Source organism: Podarcis pityusensis (assembly GCF_964106645.2).
Source record: "Podarcis pityusensis genome assembly, chromosome: 1".
Taxonomy (NCBI): Eukaryota; Metazoa; Chordata; class Lepidosauria; order Squamata; family Lacertidae; genus Podarcis; species Podarcis pityusensis.
This window is the reverse complement of record NC_138028.1, coordinates 52,853,806-52,875,759: the sequence shown is the minus strand read 5'-3', so window position 1 is coordinate 52,875,759 and position 21,954 is coordinate 52,853,806. Positions and strand designations below refer to the sequence as shown.

At 44.1% G+C, this 21,954-nt stretch overlaps 1 protein-coding gene and 1 long non-coding RNA gene across 3 annotated transcripts in view; one reads left to right on the top strand and one right to left on the bottom strand.

Moving 5' to 3' along the window:
* The window catches only part of LOC308475470, a 597,484-nt gene that overhangs the window by 134,595 nt on the left and 440,935 nt on the right, over positions 1-21,954 (bottom strand). The gene's annotated exons all lie outside the window — the stretch shown is intronic.
* CD82 (CD82 molecule) overlaps positions 1-21,954 on the top strand; it is a 69,999-nt gene that overhangs the window by 10,713 nt on the left and 37,332 nt on the right. The window contains exon 2 of one of the 2 annotated variants that reach the window (XM_081002217.1): positions 1,446-1,513. The exons of the other annotated variant lie outside the window; for it this stretch is intronic. The gene's annotated coding sequence lies outside the window, so the exon portion shown is untranslated. The remainder of the gene's footprint in view (positions 1-1,445; positions 1,514-21,954) is intronic. 2 annotated transcript variants of the gene reach the window in all.

Genomic DNA, 21,954 nt, shown 5'->3' with positions numbered 1-21,954 from the left:
TTGCTCCTCTGCCACACTGTCTGCTGGATGGAACTCTAAACTACAAAGTACAGTTGTACCTTGGTTGACGAACACCTTGCGACTCAAATGTTTTGGCTCCCGAACGCCACAAATCTGGAAGTGAGTGTTCCAGTTTGCAAATGTTATTTGGAACCCGAACGTCTGACACGACTTCTGATTGGTTGCAGGAGCTTCCTGCAGCCAATCGGAAGCCGTGCCTTGGTTTCCAAATGTTTTGGAAGTCGAACGGACTTCCGGAACAGATTCCGTTCGACATCCTAGGTACAACTGTACATGGGATCTCTGTGTGTGTGAACTTAAGCAGGGAGAAGTCAACCGCTGTGGATATGAAATAGCTTTAATGAAGTTCAGAGAACAAGAATACACGGGTTAAAAATGGAACTTGTCCCATGAGGAACATTTGACAGAAGAACATGATGCAAATTTAACAAAGGAATAAATATGAAGATACCTAACTTACCACTTTCTAGTTTGTAACATCCCAGAACCAAAGTTAGCAGTGCCTGTCATTTGTTGGCAACAAATGCTCTGAGACTGGCACTGGGGGGCGTTGTGATGAGGTCCCCATTCTAAGTGTGACTTCTGGAGTGTCTTGCTTTCTGTATGGGTTGTTGGGATGTTCAAGACACTTATAAGGGGTATGGATAGATGGACTTTTGTGCATCCATGGAAGAAGCATATTCTCCAAGACTTCCTTGCTTGTTCATCTAACCATAAATGCACCTGAACGCCTGTAGTCTTATATCTATCTCTAGAGCCCGTGAATGATCCCTTCGACCTAACTAATTATAAATCTGGCAGGCAATTCTCTGGGTGTGGGTAAAATGATGAGCCCAGCCCTTAACTTTCCCTTGTACTTGTGCACTGAATATCTTCTTCAGAGCTTGTTGACGTTATTGTACCCTGCCCTCTGGCAAAAAGGTAATTTCTTCCCTGACCCCTGTTGAACTGGATCTAAAGTTTGTTGTGAGCCTCTCATTGAGGTAGGAGGATGTATTGGTATTCAACTCTTAAGCTTTATATGCCTTGCCAGAAGCTTCTGAGTTGGGTTGAAGGAGCCAGCTCTCCTTTTCTGGATGTTGAATCAGCCCTGATTAACAGCTAGCAACACGCTTCAAGCCAATTTTTAACATGCATGTTTTCCTACACAAAGCACTGCCCACTCTGTTGTGCTGATGATCAAAATTGAAAATGGAAGCTGGGCTGAAATAGCACATGCATATATATTGCATATATATTTTTAAACCATTAATTCTGTGGGCCACCCTGAGACCTCTGGGTATAGGGCGGAATATTAAACAAACAAAATCTAGGTGATGTATTTTTATGTTTTTATATTGCTGCCCTGTGATCCTCAGTTAAAGGGTGGTATAGAAATTTAATAACAAATAAATAAATAACCAACCTAGTTATCCTATCCACAGGTATCCTAGCTCACTCTGCTACAGTTTCCTTCATCTCTCCCACTTGGTTCTGCAGTAAAGTGGATCAGGTTAGTGCAAAGGTTGGCCACTTCTCTCTCCCTGTGTCTATCCACACACCAGTCCTGATGCATTGACATACTCTTTTCAAAAGCGACCCCTAGTTTTCCCATTATTGGTGAAACTGGCCACGGCTCCATTCCACCCCTCCTGCTCCAAAGTACACTTACATGCAGGGCGAAGGGGAGTAAACAGAGTAGAGCACTGGAAATGCTCTTCAGTAGGCGTTGCAAATCCAGAAAGACTGAAAGGGGGTTGTAAAGCCCCCTTTTGGCATGGCCATCCAGTGGATTTAAAAAATCCAATGCACAGGAATTTAATCTGCATTCAAACCTGCATCTCTCTCTCTGTCTCTCTTTCTTTTTGGCATGTGCACCAACAGTGGGGGAGAGCCTCAAAAGCATTTTAAGTGGAATTGTGGAATCTGTCTCAGTGCCTTTCAAATGGCTGTGTTTCTTCGCAAATCGCTCTCTGGCTGCCTTTTCCACTTGGCTCAGTCCAAGGGGTTTTTCCTTTTCCTTACTGTACTGAGGCACCGTCCTAGATAGGGATAAGTAAAGAGGATTCCATGATGTCTAGAAGGACAACTTAATCCTTGGCAAGTAACCGCTCTTCCCCTTTCAGACAATGACAATAACAGCTTTCATTAAAAGGGGGAAGGGATTATATTTGTCCTAAAGTTTACAGCTTGAGCTTTTAGGAAGTAGCATTGCGCTCTTCAAACAACCCGGCCCATCCTTTTGGCTAATATCCTAGAATGTGCAAGAGGGAGAGGTAGGATCTTTGCAAATGGCAACAATCTTGCTTTTGAGAATTCCCTTCTGTTAATGGACTCATTCAAATCCTGCTAGAAAGCCTTCCCTTTTTCTTCAGGCATTGAATAAAAGAAATGTCTTTTTTTTGTAGTAATAATAATGTTCCTCTTGGCCGGGATCTTGGGTTGCATTTTTCGCCTGTCATTTCTAGCGCTGTTCCTGGAAGTGGTGCTGGCGCAGAACTCGACGGCAGGCTGCAAAATGAGCGCGCCCCCCGCCCGCCCCACCCCACTTAAGATGCAAGCTGTGGTGTTTTGCAGCTCTGCACCCTTCTTCTTTCCTGGTTCTGCTATTGCCATTAAGACCCTGAGAAACAGGCCTTGAATGGAAACTCTGGGAATCTGAGAAGCAGAGAAGAATTGGAGTTGCTGAGAACAATTGTGGTGTGAGGCAGAGTGGGTGAGGAACAAAGGAACAGCAGCTAGGAAATGCCGAGACCCTGTCCAGGCAGATCCAGCCTTCTGAAAGCAAGCCTCTGTCCTTTGGGGATCACAAAAGCAGCTTCTGCCTTCATAACAATAGTGCAGGATGCAGCCTGGAGTTGAGGTGGCTGTTAATTCGTGCATGACGGGGAGGGCGGGGGAGTCAAAGGGCTCTAGCTATTCACATGGCAAAACGGTAATTCCTGGAGGGGGAAAGTTTGTGTACTCAGAGAAACTAGTGTGAAAGAGGATTGAAGGCAAATATATATATATATATATATATATATATATATATATATATAAAAGAACTTTAAATCTCAAATATGTGAGCTTTGCTTCAGTCTCCTTTCCATCCCCTTTAGCTTTTAAAATGATGCTATGGAGAAATCAGGAGTAAGGGAAGGCAAACTCTGTGCTGCGGCAGATTTTAGCAGTGTTAGTGCAGATTGCGCCTGCCAGTATTGAACCTAAAGTGTTCACGTTTGTGGTCCTTTATGAGATCAGGTCTCAGTGCTCACAAAATGCTCAAAGGCAAAGAAGACTCCTGAAGACTCATTTTAACCTCCTTTCCAGCTACACACCTTGTTTAGATTTTTTTCCCCTCCCCATTTTGTTTCCTGAGAGCCAGTGTGGTGTAGTGGTTAAGAGCGGTAGTCTCGTAATCTGGGGAACCGGGTTCGCTTCCCCGCTCCTCCACATGCAGCTGCTGGGTGACCTTGGGCTAGTCACACTTCTCTGAAGTCTCCCAGCCCCACTCACCTCACAGAGTGTTTGTTGTGGGGGAGGAAGGGAAAGGAGAATGTTAGCCGCTTTGAGACTCCTGAAGGGGAGTGAAAGGCGGGATATCAAATCCAAACTCTTCTTCTTCTTTGTTTTAAGTCTTAATACACATTAGGAAACCAAATGTTCATGAAAATTAACAAGGGCAAGCCTGTTGCGTTTTCTGCAGTGACTTTCTATTCATGTGCAGGGGGTAGTTAACTGCCCTTTTAATGTGTGTTTTCAGTAGTGTTTACAAGAAAGCCGTTCCCTTATGGTATGTTAAATGGCAGGAGCAAACCCTCTAGGTAAGCCATTAAGGTTTGTGTCCTAGAGCAAACATTGGCAAAGGTGAATGCATCACTCAAGCCCTGTGGAGCAACAGCCTCTGCCGACGCTAGGGACAGCGGGAGTTGTATTTTTAACTTTGGGTGAAAGCCAAAAGGTGACAAGGCAGTGCAAACATCGAATGTGGTGTTCAGCTGCTTTCTGCCTGAAAAATTGCTTATAGGTCTGTCTTATCACAAGGTAAATTGGATTACTTGCTACACTTAATATGCTTTCCCTTTATATAAGGCTCCTGGGGAATCTCACAGCTAGGCAGCTTAATATCAGAGCTACACTGGGGCAAATCAAGGATGCAGGGCCTACGAGAGCTATGTTTGGGGAGAGATGAATATGGTGTGAGAATGGTCAAATTAAACATAGTTTAATTTTCAGTTTGCTTGCTGGTACCCAGCCATTTTGCAGAATGACTTTATTATACTGCCACCATAATGGCAAAACATCTTGGGCTGATCCTGAGGGTGGACTGTAGAAAGCATTTCCAAATAAATAGCCTTTCATGCTCCTTCATGGCTTGTTACATTTTCTTGCAGTAGCTACTTCTTCCTGAAGCTTTTTGCAGAAACCTTCCAGGTGTGATCCAATTAGTGCCCTTACATTCACAGGCAGATCATTGAGCCAGCAGAGGTGCCCCACTAGTGGAAGTGGAAGGTTGTCATGTTAAACGAATCCCCCAACTTTCTGGAGCTGATTCAGGGTCTGCTGTGATGAAGGGAAATTGGCAAAAATTGCATCCCCTTGTCTCCTGTTAGTGGATGCTTTTGCTAGTTAAAAAGCCCTTCTATCAATGTAGGGGCAGAATTTGATTGCACCCTCTGTGACAAACAATCTTATGTACTTTAATTCCATGCTTGATTGCAGTCTCTTGATAGTAATTTGTGCACAGCAAATTCTGAAGTCTCTGGCAAATGATGTATAAATTTGGGGAAAGGGGCTTCTGACAATCTTTGGGCCCCATGTTTCCTGTGGATATATTTTTCTTGCTTCAACAAAAAGGGAAAATCTCTTAGTTCAGATTGCAAGAGTCTCTAAAGACAGAGGTTTCTAAAGTTGTGTAGTTAACGCAACTGCATAGATTTAGGCAATCTCTTTGATGACCAGTGATTAATTCAGGTGCAATATTAACCTTGCCCATACCCTTTGGATCACTATTCGAACCTGTAGTGAGGCCACACTAGGAATGCTGTGTACAGCACTGGTTGCACTGCCACCAAAAGGTTATTGAAGAGCTGGAAAGTGGTCAGCATGGGGGAACCAGAATGATCACGGGGTAGGAGCAAGTTCCCTATGAGGAAAGGTTACCACATATGGTGCTTTTTGGATTAGCGAAAAGGCCCATAAGATGTGGTCAGGGGAAAGCCCCCCCCCTCCTATTGTAATACCAGAGCTTGGGTCTGTCCAATAAAGCTGAATATTGGAAGGTTCAGAACAGACAAAACGAAGTATTTCACAGAGTACTTAGTTAAATGATGGATTTTGTTTAGACAAGTAGTAGTGAAAGCCACCAATTTGGATGGCTTTAAAGAAGACCAGATAGATTCATGGAGGATAAGGATGTCAGTGACTACTAGAGAAGATGGCTGTGTTGTGCCCCTATTGTCAGAGCCCCTATGCTTTTGATTGCCGGTTACTGGCAATCACAAGTGGGAAGAGTGCTGTTGCACTGACATTCTGCTTGCAGGCTTCTCATAGGAATCTGGCTGGCCATTGTGCGAACAGGATGCTGGACCCATGGGCATTTGGCTTGATTCAGCAGGGCTGTTAGGTTCTTACTATGTCTTTAAGGAATGGTGGTGCAGGACCTGTCAAGCAGGTAATAAGCAAGCCACATATGCTTGAAATTCCTGTTGTGTAGCTGAGGATCACTTAAGATGTGACTCTGTTGCCTTACAATGCATGTTGGCCATCCTTTTATGTTCGTAGAGATTAAATGTTATTGTGTAAAGATGCCGTTTTGTTTTTTTTACAGAATTAGGGTGGTTAATCTGATTTGGAATAAACTTGGAATAAACCCTGTATGTTTTTGTTTCCTAGAGAGTGCATATCCTTGTAAACCACTTTGAGATGCATCTTAATTAAGCATTATATAAATTGTTTAAATAAATAAAATAAAAACATAACCTTATCCATTCCTGCTGTCTAGATAGTCAAAGATTGCATTGAAGACCCTTCTCTGCTTCCCACTGCCCTGCCACAGAGCACAGGTTCAGTGTTTCCTTGTGCTCATTTCTCCAGACACTTTCAAATTGGTATCATCAATGCATTCTTTTTGTTTTCCTAAGCACAAACCTTTTCCTTCTGCAACTTGAGCTAGATCAGCCTTTCTCAACATCTCCAGATGTTCTTGAACTACAACTCCCATCATCACTAGGAATGATGGGAGTTGTAGTCCTACAACATATAGGGACCCAAGGTTGAGAAAGTTTGAGCTAGAGGATGGAAACTCTATTTCTCCAGGCAGTCTCCAGGCATTCCATGCTTTCCCTTTGCCATCTACTGGATGGCAGCTCTTTCCTTGCAGGACTCAAGTGCTCCTCCTATTCCATAGTTTGGAGCTCCAAATAAGGGATAATACTGAAGGCACCTCTATGCTACTTGACTATGAATGGTGGAGCAGAAGAAAGCAGATTATGGACTCTTGAACTTCAGTGCAATTAGACTCTTGCTCTCTCCAGCAGAGGCTTTGACCTGTTACCCATTTTTGCTTATTTTGAGACGAACTGCAAAAGGTGCTGAGAAATCCAGATCCTCATAGAGCTCTCTTGTTGACTAAGCCATGGACCAGTTCAAGGTAATGGGGCAGAGGATGTAAAGGTTTTGAGTGAGCCCTTGAATAGTGGCTTGCATCTTCAAGTTTCTCATAAAGGCCAGCTACTACCTGGAGTCCCGTGGATTTTGTGTGTTCTCCATGATGTTCTAAGTTCGCATACATCTTCTCCACAATGTGAGCTTGGAATGTAAAGACAACTCAGCAACTGAAAGAGGCCACCCAGCCGGCCTTTGTTTCTGGTTAACCTATTTCCAGACTTATCGGTTGCTGAAACAGACTGCCAAATGTGAAATGTGAAAGTCTGGAGACTTCGGAATCTCCTCTTGTGTTTTCTCCCCCCTCCCCCCCTGAAATGAATCCAGTTCTCTTTCCCTGTTCTTCAGCTGCCAAATTCCTGTGGAACTTATCCCATGTGTGTGTTCTCCCCCTGCCCCTAACGTGGCTTGTAGCAGCCTTGCCAGAACTCCTTCTGCACGGACTCTTCTGGTCAAAGTGATGAATTAGCTTTCTCATGGCTGTTTGATCACAGCGTGGAGAATGGGAAGGGTGGGGAGGGTGGAGTGATGCAAATAGTAAGTGGCAGGCCTCAGTGTGAGGCTTGGCAGGTCTGTAAATGACTAATGTCCTCATGTTGCTCTACTTAATTCCAGTAGAATCAGCTACCTACCTGGGAAATGTGCACAGTTTCTGCCCAGGCATAGTACGAACCTGCAAAGTCTTTTATCTTGAAACAGTCTCTGCTGAAGAAAACTTCCTAAACAATTTTACTTGCCATGTCCTCATTTTGATTAAAAGAATTGAAACTTGCTATATAGTCAGAATTTGCATAGCTTTCAGCCAAGAGAACATTTTATGTCTTCAAAATAACTATGGTAGGCATAATTTACACAGATTTTCCAAATATGAAGACTTTAGGCCAGAAGTTGAATTATTCCATGTATGGCCGTAAGAAACTGGAAAAATGGGTTGAGGTTAGGATGGAGAGCAGCAGAGGGTAGCTGGACAGAGGCAATAAGCAATGGAGAGAACAAATTAGTTATTTCCAAAAGTCGAATGCTCTGACCACATCTAAGCCTTTAGCAGATGTTTTAAACTAACAAGGGACACGGGTGGCGCTGTGATCTAAACCACTGAGCCTCTTGGGCTTGCCAATCAGAAGGTTGGCAGATCGAATCCCCACAATGAGGTGAGCTCCTGTTGCTCTGTCCCAGCTTCTGCCAACCTAGCAGTTTGAAAGCACGTCAGTACAAGTAGATAAATAGGTACTGCTGCAGCACAAAGGTAAACAGCATATCCATGCACTCTGGTTTCTGTCACGGTGTTCTGTTGCGCCAGAAGCTGTTTAGTCATGCTGGCCACATGATCCAGAAAGCTGTCTGTGGATGAACACTGGCTCCCTCGACCTGAAAGCAAGATGAGCTCCACAACCCCATGGTCTCCTTTGACTGGACTTAACCGTCCAGGGGTCCTTTACCTTTTTTTTACTTTAAACTAACAGCCCTGCACTGCTCTCATGTCCTCTCAAGCCATGAGGTTAACTTGCTGGATTATCTAGACTGAATTACCTAGGCTGTGCAGGATAGAAAGTCTCCTTTGCTTCTGTCCTTGGTTGGACTTAAACCCCTGTCTTCTGCAGTAGCACCTCTGGAGGTTTGTGTTGCGGTTTGTCTATTTCAGTGACAGGACGCCAAAGTATGTGCAAATACTATAACCACATTGAGCAACCAACAGGGCTGGCATTTAATGTGCAGCTTTAAACTTTACAGTACAATTTGTGTCATGTGGAGACGCTCTGGAGCCTTGAACACTGAACTGGCGGCAGAAGCACATTGTGTACAGTTAAGGATGCCAGATGTCCCTTTTTTTAGTTTTAAAGAAGGAATAACTGGAGAAGCCAGGAGCAAATCTAGGAAAGGCTGCTCTGATTTGGCTTTTATACCGTGTTGTCCATTGGTTTATAATCTCTTCTCATAAAGACATCTCAAAGCATTTTAACAATGAAAAATGCCTACAATATTTATTAGATGTGAATCAAATCTCCTAGAGAATATAGCATAGATAACTTTGTGGCTTGTGTTGTGGTCTGAAGACATTTTCTGTAATGAAAGCAGGGGCTTGCATTTCTAGATTCTTATGGCTTATCTGACTCTGTTACACTGGGCTTGCAAATCTGCCTCTAGGGAAAGTGACCGTCATCCGTCAAGCTACCATATATCAAAATCTTCCCCCACTTTTTATTCTAGCCTGCCTCTTTTCTCCTCAATTATATATATTCACTCTACACTATTCTGGAGAATTCCGCTGTGTCTGCCTCTCTTTCACATTGTCTATTTTAATATAGTGAAGCTGGCATCACCTTGTTATAACCCAATATACCATAGGGGTAGATGAGCTGTAGAGTGATATTGCCTCCCCAAAAATTGGCAGTCTGTTGTCTTTCTTTGCCAGAATGATGAGAATGAGCAGAAAGTGTAAGAACACACATTCAGACTATACATTTTAAGCACTATGATACCACTTCAGTCATGGCTTCCCCCAAAATAATTCTTGAAAATGTAGTTTAAGGGTGCTCAGAGTTGTTAGGAGACACCTATGCTCCCACAGCTCCAATTCCCAGGGTGACTTGGCAATCAACCCCTCTTCTTAGGGAACTCTGGGAATTGTAGTTCAGGAATGAGAATAAAGATCCTCTAACAACTCCCAGTACCATTAGCAAACTACAGCTCCCAGAATTCTTGGGTGGGTGGAAACCATGACTGCTTATGTGTGGTGCTAATGTACAGTAGCTAAAGTACACATGAAGAATCACTGCTTTGATACCAAGTGAAACAGAGGAACACTTTAAGATGCCTCATTTGAAATTTGGTAGGGACACTGGGAACCAGACAGAGTTCCTTTGGGATCTGTGCTATTTGACTATCCCTGGTTCAATGGAAAGAAAGTTGTGGCATCTGTTGTTCAAGACTAATGGCTCTGGGATGTCTTTTTATTTGCTCTGCATATGTGTAACCAGGTGAGTTGCTAGCATGCAGTGCTAGGGGATAACAGGTTTTTTGAGTGTGGGTGGATTTCAGTCTTCGGCAGGATATCTCAAGCACGCTTGTACATAACTTCGTAAGGAGCAGGCTGGGTTGAACAAGAAGACATTTGTCTCTGCGTGGCACTGACTTCCTTTTCCCCACTGGAGACTGAGCTGCCCTGGTGTTCTGTGATTGACGGCAGATAGCATACTATGAAATCATTGCCCCCCCCCCCCGCATTCTATTGAAACCAATTCCACCAAGATGACTTCACTAGTATTGCTTTTATGCATGTAAATTGAGATCTGTATAAATTTATGCTGGCCCTTCTCGTAATGAAACTTTCTGAAAGAATTGCTGCTGAAATGAGTAGACCATGTGGCACTTTGCCCTCCAGTCCAAACAGGAGAACAGACTTGTAATAACCCACAAAGGCAACATTTGAGGGACCTGAACTGCAGTGCCAAAGTAGATGTGATAGGAACAAATCTTTGAATCTATATGACACTTCTGTTAGGCTGCACCTTTTCAGAAATGTGCTTCCTTTGCACTAAAAAACATGTTCATTAATGACTTTTTGGAAGTGACAGTCTTTTGAGATGTTAAAACATAGTTTCCAATCTTGAATCCCCAATCACACTGAACTAGTTGGTGAATGTTTCTCTTAAGCTGCTAGCTGTATTTTGACACTTCCACATCTTTTGTTCTTAATTCAGAGACAAAAAGAAGCAAAAAATAAAAAAGCACCTTGCAAAATTGCTGTATGCCAAAGCAGTTGTGTAACCGATTCAATTTACCTCAAGTCTGACTTTACTAGTGCCTGAAAAGGTTGCAAAGTAGAGTCTGTTAGGCTCTGGTGAGTGGCAATTTGTAAATACAATACTTGTTAAATTTAACAAACATGTTTTACTAGGTAGTGAAGCTAGTCTGTAATAACAGCATTCTGACAGCCAGTTCACACAGTTAAATCACTTTGGATTTATGCAGTCCTAGGGCTGCATGAAGAATATGTGTGAAACAAGAGGTTTACAGGTGATTGCCATTATGGGAGGGTCAAAGCTATCCCCAAATTGGTTTCACCAAGAGGTAAACTGGGTGAATAATTCCTGAAAAGGGCCTGAGTTATGCAGTGAGATGACAAAATAAGTTTTTGTGTAAGGCTATTGGATAAATAACAAATGAGACACCCTGCAGCAGCTGCAATCTGAAATAATCCCAGGATTAACTGCCTGTGCTGGTCTTTTACCTTTTCTTCCATGTATCATTAGTGCTGGCAGGAAATTCTGATTTTAGAAACTAAAACCTATTGCCACAGTAGGTTAGTAAAAAAGCTCTCTTAGAGAAGATTTACATTCTTATTAGAAAAATCTCCAGCTTCATAATTGTCAGACGCTGCCTCAATCATTGTAGCCTTACAGTTTTGCTTTGCAGCTGACTTCGCAAGCTAGGCCTTGTTGCGCTCTTGGGTTGGTAGGTGATGAAATAACCGTGTCAGGACACACTTTTAATTACAAAACAGCAACGTGCTGCAGCTGCATAAATCCATCGCCCTTAGATAATGTTAACGCTGACCCTGCACACCCAGTTGACTATAGGTGACAAACGTAACCTGATCGCTAGCTGGAGTCTTCACGGAAGATGGCCTCTAGGGAATGTGCTGACTGCTTTTAGTAAACAAAATGGTCATTAATTCTGCCACTGCTCATTAGCTCCCTGCAGGTAATAGAAAGGTGTAGCATGCTTATGAAACAGAGCAGCATACCTCTCCCTCTGGTGCTCTCTCTCCAGTAGTTCTTTAAAAAAATGGCTCCCTGTTGCAGCACTTGGAGGTGAAGTAGCAGTCCTAAGTCACTTAATATGCTTCAGCGCCGTTAGCTGCTTCTTATTGATCCCCTTTATCTTCACCCGTGCTGTGCTGCTTGCTCTTTATCTCTAGCTTACTCAAAATCAAATAGCTCCCTAGTGTAGGATCAACTTACAGTACAATCTCTAATGCCTATTTCCTGGGAGTAAGCTTCCATGAATGCAAATGGCACCTGCTCCCAAGCAAAGTGTGGATGGGACTGCAAGCCTTTATTGATGCCATTATCACTTGGCCAGGGGTCAGCAAACTTTTTCAGCAGGGAGCCGGTCCACTGTCCCTCAGACCTTGTGGGGGGCTGGACTATTTTTTTTGGGGGGGGGGATATGAACAAATTCCTATGCCCCACAAATAACCCAGAGATGCATTTTAAATAAAAGGATACATTCTACTCATGTAAAAACACGCTGATTCCCGGACCGCCCGCGGGCTGGATTTAAAAGGCGATTGGGCCGGATCTGGCCCCCAGGCCTTAGTTTGCCTACCCATGACTTGGACAATCAGCCTAAACTTGCAGTTCTTAGATGAAGTATGCATATGTTGCCACTGGCAAGTTAGATCAGGATTATCAAGAGCTGTATTTGCTCAGGGGTAGTTTGCTAGAGCCTGAGCAAAAGGTGGAAGGGGCTCCCTCTTCTCTTTCTGCCACCAACTTTCCACAATCTGTTCCTTGCTACCTGCATGAAATTAGGCCAAGGGGTGCAGTTTGGGAACCCCTGCCTTGGAGGCACTCCCTCCTATGTAGGTGAGAGAAGGCGGTTGGGATGCCTTGTCTAAAATGGTACTCTAAAAACACACCCAAACATAGATTGCTGTCTTATCTAACCTGTTGATTTGACTGTTGATTTGGTTGGCTGAACAGTGTTAGAAATTAGCCAGACACCAGACACATTTTGCAACTGGTGTGGATCCAGTTGAGACCACGTGGAGATCTCTGGGTGCCAGGTTGGCGATTGTGGAAAGTAAAATGCCATTTAAAGAAGGATCTGAAATATTTTCTCTGAAGCTTGAATTTGTTTAATTCTGGGTTGTTTTATTTGATATTTTAATGTGTCGTAAACCACTTTGAGATTTGTTCTTTAAAATATAAAGTGGTATAGAAATGAAATAAACAAACAACAACAACAACAGCCACCTCCATTGCAAAAAAAGGCATCTAGACATTCCATTGTGGCAACTGTGACCCAGGTTTGAGGTGCTATTTGGCAATTAGATTAAATCATATATCTGAGTTTCTAACACTGGTTGACTATAATAGGACACATGACCAAACAAATCTGTATTGTCTTCCTGCCTCAATGGGGGAACTTCCAATGGTTTTCACCTCATTTAATCCGTTTAACCCAGGAACAAGACTTGCTCCATTTCTTAAAACATGGAACTTGCTCTGTTGGAATGAGAAAGGCCATTCTATGGTCATTCCACATACATCTATTGAACAGTTGTTGCTGGGGATCATGAGCAGGAGAATGCTGTTGCACTCAAATCGGTATTTAGTTGGACACAGTGCATCTAGTTGGCTACTGTGAGAACAGAATGCTGGGCTAGATAGGCCTCTAGCTGATCTAGCATGGCTTTCCTTAGGCTTTTACATGGTGGATGTGAGGCAGAGATATCAATGGGGATTATTCATCAGCTTCTAACGTCTCTGCCCTCAAAGCCTGTGGGTTGGTCACCCCCTGTTGTGATGAAGTATACCCACAAAACTGCGCCTGTGTTGGCCTGAGAGAAAGAGGGCAGTGAATGAGAGGGCACTTGAGAGACTGTTCAATTTGTTTACATGGCAGGTAAATTCTCATGGCTCCATGCCCAGGTGCATAATGCTGGGACCATACATCAGCCTTTGTGACATTTTCTAGTACTTTATAGAAAGCAGGAAGCAACTGTTGGAGATTTTCCTTTGCCTTCTTCTTACCTCCCACCTGACTAACCTTCTGTAACTGTGCGTGCAGACATTAGTCACTCTTTGAGAGTAGCTCCAGCCCAGAAAATGACAAACCTGCAAGAAAGCAAAGAGAGCCACAAATTCTGAGCAGTGGAGCAGGGAAGGCACAACCCATGTTTTCTTCCTTTTGCTGCTTGACAAAGCATGAGGTATTAGCGATGAGGAAGAAGAAAGGCTGCTGTTGTCTGTATTGTCACATGGGAGATGTTCCGTGGAAGTTCTGTGCAAAAACAAGCATAGGGTAAGACTGGGTGCCTGTGGCGCATGGAAGAAGCAGGAGACATGGGGAAGAGATGAGCAATGGATGGTTATCATGTTGGTCAGCCTGCCCCCCCTCCCCCCAGCAATGCTACATGCTCACAGTAAACTACAGTGGTACCTTGGGTTACAGATGCTTCAGGTTACAGATTCCGCAGGTTACAGATTCCGCTAACCCGGAAGTAGTACCTCGGGTTAAGAACTTTGCTTCAGGATGAGAACAGAAATTGCACAGCGGCGGCATGGCAGCAGTGGGGAGGCCTCATTAGCTAAAGTGGTACCTCGTGTTAAGAACAGATTCAGGTTAAGAACGGACCGCCAGAATGAATTAAGTTCTTAACCCGAGGTAGCACTGTAATGTGGCTCCAGCAGGGGCAGTTCTATAACCATGTCTCTGATCCAGTCTGAAGTTGTTCTCTATTTCAGCAAAGGAAGGAGGCCGGAAGTCTGTTCTCAAAGGATACTATTTCTGCTACTAAATCTTGGCAATAAGCCCATACAAACCTGTGCGCTGCTCTTGACTCATTTTGCCACTGTCAGACCCAGTGCGGGCACAGCAGTGCTACAAGGTGAAGAAGCTCTGTGTCACTATGAGCACTTTTGAAATTATAGCTACGTTTGGGTGAATATTCCTTGAACCACCCAAGTGTCTAAGAAATGCCAACAGGAATGCAGTAAATGCTGTTAGACCTGAACCTCAGAATGGCATCACATGCTGCATTCTCTGTTATTGTAGTTGTGTTATGCCGGCTTCCTAAAATAACGTTGTGTATTGTCTGACTAGGCCAGAATATCTAATCAGGGGTGACAAGCTGTGAATGTTGAGACTGAGGCCTACATATGTACCTCATTTGAATCAAATCAAATAAATACCAAAAATAATAATAACTGAAAACAGGTAAAATTCTATATGGGACAGGGTAGATTTTTTTTGGATGATTTCTATAAATTTAGGGTGGTACCCATTGGTGCCAGCCACTCATATAACAACCATTCTACTAGCAGAAGCTTCATTCTTAGCATAGCACCACTTATCAGCTGTAGACTAGAGGTCATGTGTGTTGTCAGGCCTTTAACTCTATTAGCATGAGGTTTATGCTCATGAAAGTGAACTGAACCCTAGTGATATACCATGCGCGGCAGTTCTTGCAAAACAGGGTGTGTATGTGAAGCTCAAAAATTGAGCTTTTCTATTTGTGTGTGTTGAAGGAGTTGGGGGGTTGTCAATTAACGCTGCAAACAGAAGATGGCAATACTGAATGGAGCTTGTTGTGGCTTTGTTTAATAGGTTTCCCCAGAGGTGGTTTGTAAGGAGGAGAGTCAGAAGAGGCTTTTGGAAATCGTACACCATCCTTTTCCCAGTGAGAAGAGAAGCAGTGAATTTCCTCACAGCCTTCTTTCTCTTTCCCATAGTATCTTTTTACAGCTCTTTCCCTTGTATAGGTTTTTTTGGGCCGGGGGAAGAAGTAGGATAGTGGAATGTGGTGTACCAGCCTTTATTCAGGTATCTTTCAGCCAAAGGGAAGGCTACTTAAGCTCATGTTACAGGGCTCTGCTGAATGACTACCAGGGGTCACATTACAGAACTATACTAAATGAGTCACAAGTTTTCCTCCTGCTGCCCTTAACAAGAAGACCACAGTGTAGGAAGACCTAAGACAGAGGTTTTCAACCTTTTTGAGTCCACGGCTCCCTTGACCAACTACATTCTTTCCGTGGCACCCCGTGGGGCTCAGGAGCCCAGTTATGTCTCCCCTTGCCTGCAGTGCCTTTTTCAAACTCCCTCCCTTGTGGAGTATTCCCTCAGCCCCCTCTCCTCTCCCCTCTCCTTGGGAGTCCTCCAGGACTGCTGCTGCCCCTAGTCTCTGAGCTGCCCCAAAGAAAGGGGTCTCCTCACACTGCCCCACAGGGGCCTCGGAAGAGGATGCCTGCAGCCTTAGTGGCCCTATGGAGACTGGCCAAAGGTGAATGTGAGGCCAGCACCTTACCTTAGGAGGCAGCAGTGGCAGCAGCAGGCGCTGTTGGGCCTGCATGGTGGAAAGGCTCCCCGTCAGCACTCAGGCAGGCCTTGCACACAGCAAGCACAAGAAAGGCCAGCGCAGCACCTGCCGGCCTGCCTGCCCAGCCTCCCACTTGTCCGTCCATTCACAACATCAGAGGCTGGCGGACTGGCTAGCTGGGCTCCCTCGCTCACTTGCTTGCTTACTCTGAGGCTGCCTCAGCTCCTGGCAACCAGCACGCCCTGGCCAGCCCCTGAGGCACCATTTTCCTGGGGAGCTTGTAGCCAGGGCTGCTGCAACAAACAGCTGTACAAGCCTTTGGGAGGCAGAGATGGGAGAAGGCAGCAGAGGAGGGAGGGAAGGAAAGAGGGACAGAGGCCAGTGTTGCCTGCGGCACCCTTGACCATCATTCAAGGCACCTCAGTGTGCCATGGCACGCTGATTGAAAACCACTGACCTAAGACCTTGCTTGCTTGTGTGAATTTCCAGTGGTTAGGTTCACTGCTTTCAATAATCCTTCTCTCCAGAGACCTTGTTAAGAGAAGCCTAAAGTTGGAATCCTTTAAATGACCTTGTCACTGTTCCAGGCAAAGTAGTCTGTTGCCATCTTCCTTTCTGCTTCTGCATGGTGGATTCTGGAATCTGGGGCCGGCAAAGTCTGCTTAGTTTATCAAGATTCCTTATTTATTTATATCTCTACATCTGACTTGCCAAAACGCCTTCTGAGCAGTTTACAAGTATAAAACCCATTATAAAAACATAGCTGCACATAGTTAAAACACACAGCAAAACAATTTCATCACATCATTTGAAAAATACTCCCAACTCTACAATTCTACGAAATCCATAATTAAAATGTACAATAAAATGTACAAAAATATACAACAAGTCTGTTAAAACAGGTTCAAGTCAGGAACCTCAAGTAATCTTGCTTTTATAAATAGCACTCCCTTGGTTGCACTACGTACCAGCCTTGCTAGGAAAAATAACTTACCCAAGTTGTGCTTCTTTCCTCTCTTATTTAACTTCTTGGATGAAAGAAGATGTGCTTTTGAAATGCCAGCAATTAGAAAATACCTGTACTGGCAAGGCTGACTGACTACTCCAAGAACTTATCTGTACCTATCAGAATTCACAAGGCTAAAAAAAAAATTCTTAACTGATCTGAGATCAAAGCTTTATTCATCTGCTTCAAACCTGTCAATTGTTTTTAATTGATTGCCAGTAGGCTGCACAGACACAATGGCTCCTTCCTCCTTCTGCCAAGTTTGATTAGGAGAGGGAAAATCCTTAGCTGATGCTCTGCCTTTCCAGGTGAAATATCTTTGGTGCCGGTTCCAGTTAGAAGAATTGTGGGCATACGAAGGCAATGCTGGTTAGCTGAAATGAAATAAATATGCCTCTTAAAACTGGTTTCTCTCGCCAAAACAACTCTGGAATTACTGTAACATCATCATCATCATCAACAACAATTTATTTATACCCCGCCAATCAGCTGGGTTTCCCCAACCACTCTGGGCAGCTCCCAACAGAATATTAATAATAATAAAAGCTATAAAACATCAAATATGAAAAACTTCCCTAAATAGGGTTGCCTTCAGATGTCTTCTAAAAGTCAGATAGCTGTTTATTTCCTTGACATCTGATGGGAGGGCGTTCCACAGGGCAGGCGCCACTACCAAGAAGGCCCTCTGCCTGAAGGAACCTCACTTCTCATAAGGAGGGAACCAACAGAAGGCCCTTGGATGCTCCTTCAGCACTTTATTTTCCTAATCTTTAAACAGATAGATGAAATTTTATTAGTGCTTCCCTCCCCCTCCCAATCTAACTGTACCACTTACTTTTGGTTTACTACATTTTTGCTTATTGCTTCAACTCTGAGAATGGACAAAAGGGCTGAGCATCTGCTTTGCATGCAAAGGGTACTGGGTTCAATCCTTGATCTTTCCAGGTAGCACTAGGAATGCCCTCTGCCTCTAACCCTGGAGAGCCACTGCCAGTCACTGTAGACCTGTAGACCAGCCTTCTCTGACCTGGTGCCCTTCAGATGTTTTGGATCACACCTCCCCCCAACCCCCATCAAGCATGACGTGGGGGTGGGGGCTGGGGGGAGTGGGCATTCAAAGCATCTGGAGGGCATCAGGTTGGCAAAAGTTGCTGTAGGCAATCCTCACCAATGGTCTGCCTTAGCAAAAAGTAGCATCCTGTAGCCCCCTAGGATTTTGGATGTATGCTGCTCTCTCAAATCTTCTCCCCTAAATGGACCTTGCTCATTTTTCTGTGGAAAGTTTTCTGTACATCACTGCCTATATGGATATGGAATGACTGGTCTTTGTTCAATGATCGTAGGGAAATTTCACCCAGCTCTAATAATGTGTTTGAAACCTTGTGAATAGACTCTTTTTGTTCTTAGATTTTTTTTTTTTAAAGGGGAAGCCTGTTTTCTTTATAAACTAAGAGAATGTTGTGCAGGTATATCTCTCCTATATCTTCCTCCTCTATCTTAAATGTGACAGCGTATATTTTAATTTGATGACTATAGCCCCTCGGCAAGAAAATAATGCTCAATAGCTACATCATAGCATTGGGGAGCTGTAGGAAAACCTTCTTTTCTGTTTAGAAAAGGAATAGGGTGAGGGTGGGTAAACACTTGAAGAAAGGACCATTCTCAAAGTGTAGAAGATGTCTGGAGTTACCACTTGTAACTGTCTGTGAGCTTGGCCCCAAAGATCTAGCTCTAATCCTTGTGTTTGTTTAAAAAAAGTCCCTGAAGGAAAAAACTGATCAACTACGTTTGCTCTGATTTGAATGCCAATTCTGAGGATAGCCCTCATTCCTTTCCCACTCTGGCAATTTCTCATAGGAAGAAAAGCATGCTCTCTGAATATCTGCAGCTCGTCAGTGTAAATTGAATTCTGTATTAGTCTGCTTCTCGCGCGTAACTTTTATTTATTTATTTAAAGCCTTTTTGCCCCAAGAAGGCTACCGGAGCGGGCTTAACAGACGATCAGTGAAAATGACAATCACACAAGGAAAAAAGGGGTGATGAAAGAAGAGGGGCAAAGGCAAACTTGGGCACCAGTTCTTCAAGTTCTTATGATAGCTGGGTAGATTGGCAACTGTTCAGAGGGAAGAGGAGCCAAATTTATCTGTTGTTTCAGCAGAACCAATGGAATGGCCTTCCTTCCCATCTCTCCCTCTGCTGCAGTCTGCTGGAATAGCTTCTGTTTGGTGGCATCCATATGTGTAACATACAAATAAATGCAGGGTTTTTTTGTTAACCCTGCCACACAGTCATGGGCATGCAATTGAGAATAGTGCTGTTTAGGCATGTGCTTGAACAATGAAAGGGTGCTTTCAGTGTTGTGAAGTACACTGTATTGATCTGATATGGGACTACCTTCGTCAGCAAGCCAAGAGCCCTGCCTTCCACCCCTACTCCACAGTGGAGGTATTTCCCTAATAATGGCTTCCAGCAAGTGCACCTGGGGCAGTCTTGAACTGACTTTCATGTTGCTTTTGATGGATGACCCTTCTACTTTTAAAGAGAATCTCTTGATAGATTCTGCAGCTCAGTAGTACGGTCCAGGTCAGATCCTCTGGTGCACCCTTGGTTAAAAAGGTTTGGGTAGGAGAAGGTTGTGGAAAGATATCTGCCACCCATAAAGAGCAGATAATGTTGGGCTAGATGGACAAATAGTTTGACTGAGGACTAAGGTAGCTTTCTTTGTTCCCAAGTGCTGAAGTCAGCTTCTTAATATCCTATTAAGGGTGACTTTCAGCAGGCTTGTGAGGTCCTGGGCCTTCTGCCACATGATGGAAGAACGGGCACACACTCTTCACAGTTTCAAGACTAAACATCCATTTTCTAACATCAGTTTTCCAAAGGAAGCAGCATCTCTTCTCCCCCGCAGAGCTGATAAATTTTTGAGAACTGCTGCTGGTTGGCGAGAGCTATCCGTTTAGAATGATGCTCCACTTCCACCCTGATCTCAGTACTGACCTAAATATCCTAATAAGATTAAAAGCAGGCTTTAGACTGGAAACAGAATAACTTGCTCTGTTCTGTTGCCCTTTGCTGAATGCAATCCCAGCGTGAGGGAGCTCTGAGCAGATCTTCTGCAGGCAGCTCTTAAGTCTGTCCTGCCTATTTCCTGTTGCATTGTGAGATAAGATCATTAAGGATGTTGTCAAATGCTATTTATTCGACACTAGTTTTTATGAGAATTGTCACCTTGCTTCCTGTATTGGAGGAGGCAACCGCTCATTGAGGAAAGTGAAAGTCTCCACTAGGATAGGTGAGGCAAGCACACAATATCTCTTTGGCTCCCCCTACCCACCAATTCTTGTTCCTACCTGAAAGTATTGGCATAAGATACTGCAATATGTTCATACCATCAATTCTGCCGTTTCCTAAAAAGCTTTCTCCTTCTGCATACTCATGCCCAGACATATCTGCTTATATTGGTGATGGTAAAGTACAGCAGGCCAGAACAGGGCAAGGCAGAATTCCTTTCTTGGACTTCTGTCCAAAGTGGAACATTTCTAAGCCTTTTCTGTCTTTGCAGCACTATTAATGCTCCCTTTTGGATTGCACACCTGGTGTTTAAATATCTCTTGGCTTATTAAAATGTGCACACATAGTTTGCACATAGTTTGCATATTGAGAATTAGCTCCAGGTGTTAAACTAGACAGTGGCTTCTACATTGGATTTCTGCTGAATTTCCAATTCCCCTCTGCTAAATATGGGTAACTCTAGTAAAGAATCTTGGGTGATATTGTCATTCAGAAGCTTTTAGCCACCAGAGATGTAACACCAGGTGAAATATATTCTGTTTCATAGCATGGGACTTGGGGGGGGGGGCACAAGACTGACGTGATTGTTACCATAAAGCACCAATGCTGCAGCAAGCAAAGGCTCTAGCAGCTCAGCCAGCTGCTTGTGGCTGGAAAGCCAGACAGGATGTTTGTGACTGTTGCCATGGGAACAAAGGGGCAGTCCATTCTGTACTGAGCACCGGATGTTAGCTCAGTGTGTGTGTGTGTCATATGACCCGTACTGGATGTACTTGGGAGGAGTTTCTGCTTGCTGTTGTTGAGTGCAGACATGATTCTCTGTACTGATGTAAGAGGCAGAAATAAATGATGTAAATAGTTTTCTGTCTGCTTCTTTCCCCTCCCTGGGGACACCAAAGGGGAGAGAGGAAGAACGGTGTGTTCCTCTCATACATCTGAGAAGAATCGCCGGACCTCGCCTGCTTATCAGCAGAGGTTGGGAGACGTGGGGAGGTCGACAGGAATATCTGCCGGTGCCTACGTGTGGCACATTCCTCTGACCCAGGCAGAATTCCAACAGTGGCAGCCTTCGGATGGTTGCGATTCATCGGACATCTGCATGAGAGGCTGATGGATTGTCCTCCTCTGCTCCAAGGAGGAAGAGAAAAGCGTCTGAGAAATGCCAGAGGCTCCACAGACAGCTGGTGGAAAGAAGAAGTGTTTTCCAGAGCAACAAAGTTCAAGGTATGCTGCATTTCGGGCTAAAAGTGTGAACGCAGGAAGATTAATTCCCTGGTTCACGGAGCTGCGTTTCAAAGAAAACAAGAGCTCCGGGAGAAGAGGCCTGCAGCTTGAAGGCTGAAGCCTGCATTCCACAAATTTTTGTGGTAGATAAGATGTCTTATTGAAATGCATTGTTGCTAGGTAACGGAAAGTTGGAAAGTTACTGGCAAAGGGGCTGGACTCTGCGTGTAAGCCTGGGAAAATGAAACAAAATCAGAGAATGTTTCGGCTACAAGGTTTACGAGCTCTTGGAAGGGACTTTTCAATAGCAGCCTGAGTTTAGCTGCCAGGTGCAAAGAGCGTAAACAATTTGCAGTTTGCTGCGTGAGAAAAAAAACAACAGCTGTTGGATTTTACAGTTTGTTTGACAGTGAGCTGGAGGCTTGGCTTCAAGATGGATGCCAAGAAAGGGGGAGTTTTGCCTTGCCCACCTCCCTTAACCGATGACAATTATTCATCTTGGTCTGTAAAGATGAAGGCCCTGCTGCAGAATCAGAGGCTTTTTGATGTAATTGAAAACCCCATCCCTGCAGCACCAACCAGAGGTTGGGAGTCACAGAATGTAAGGGCCAGGACTGCTATAATTCTGTGTGTCTCAGATGATCAGTTGGTGCATGTTCAGCACTTAGAAAATGCGAAAGAGGTGTGGGACACGCTGCGTACAACGCATCAGAGAGATGCTGGTTCTTCAGCGTTG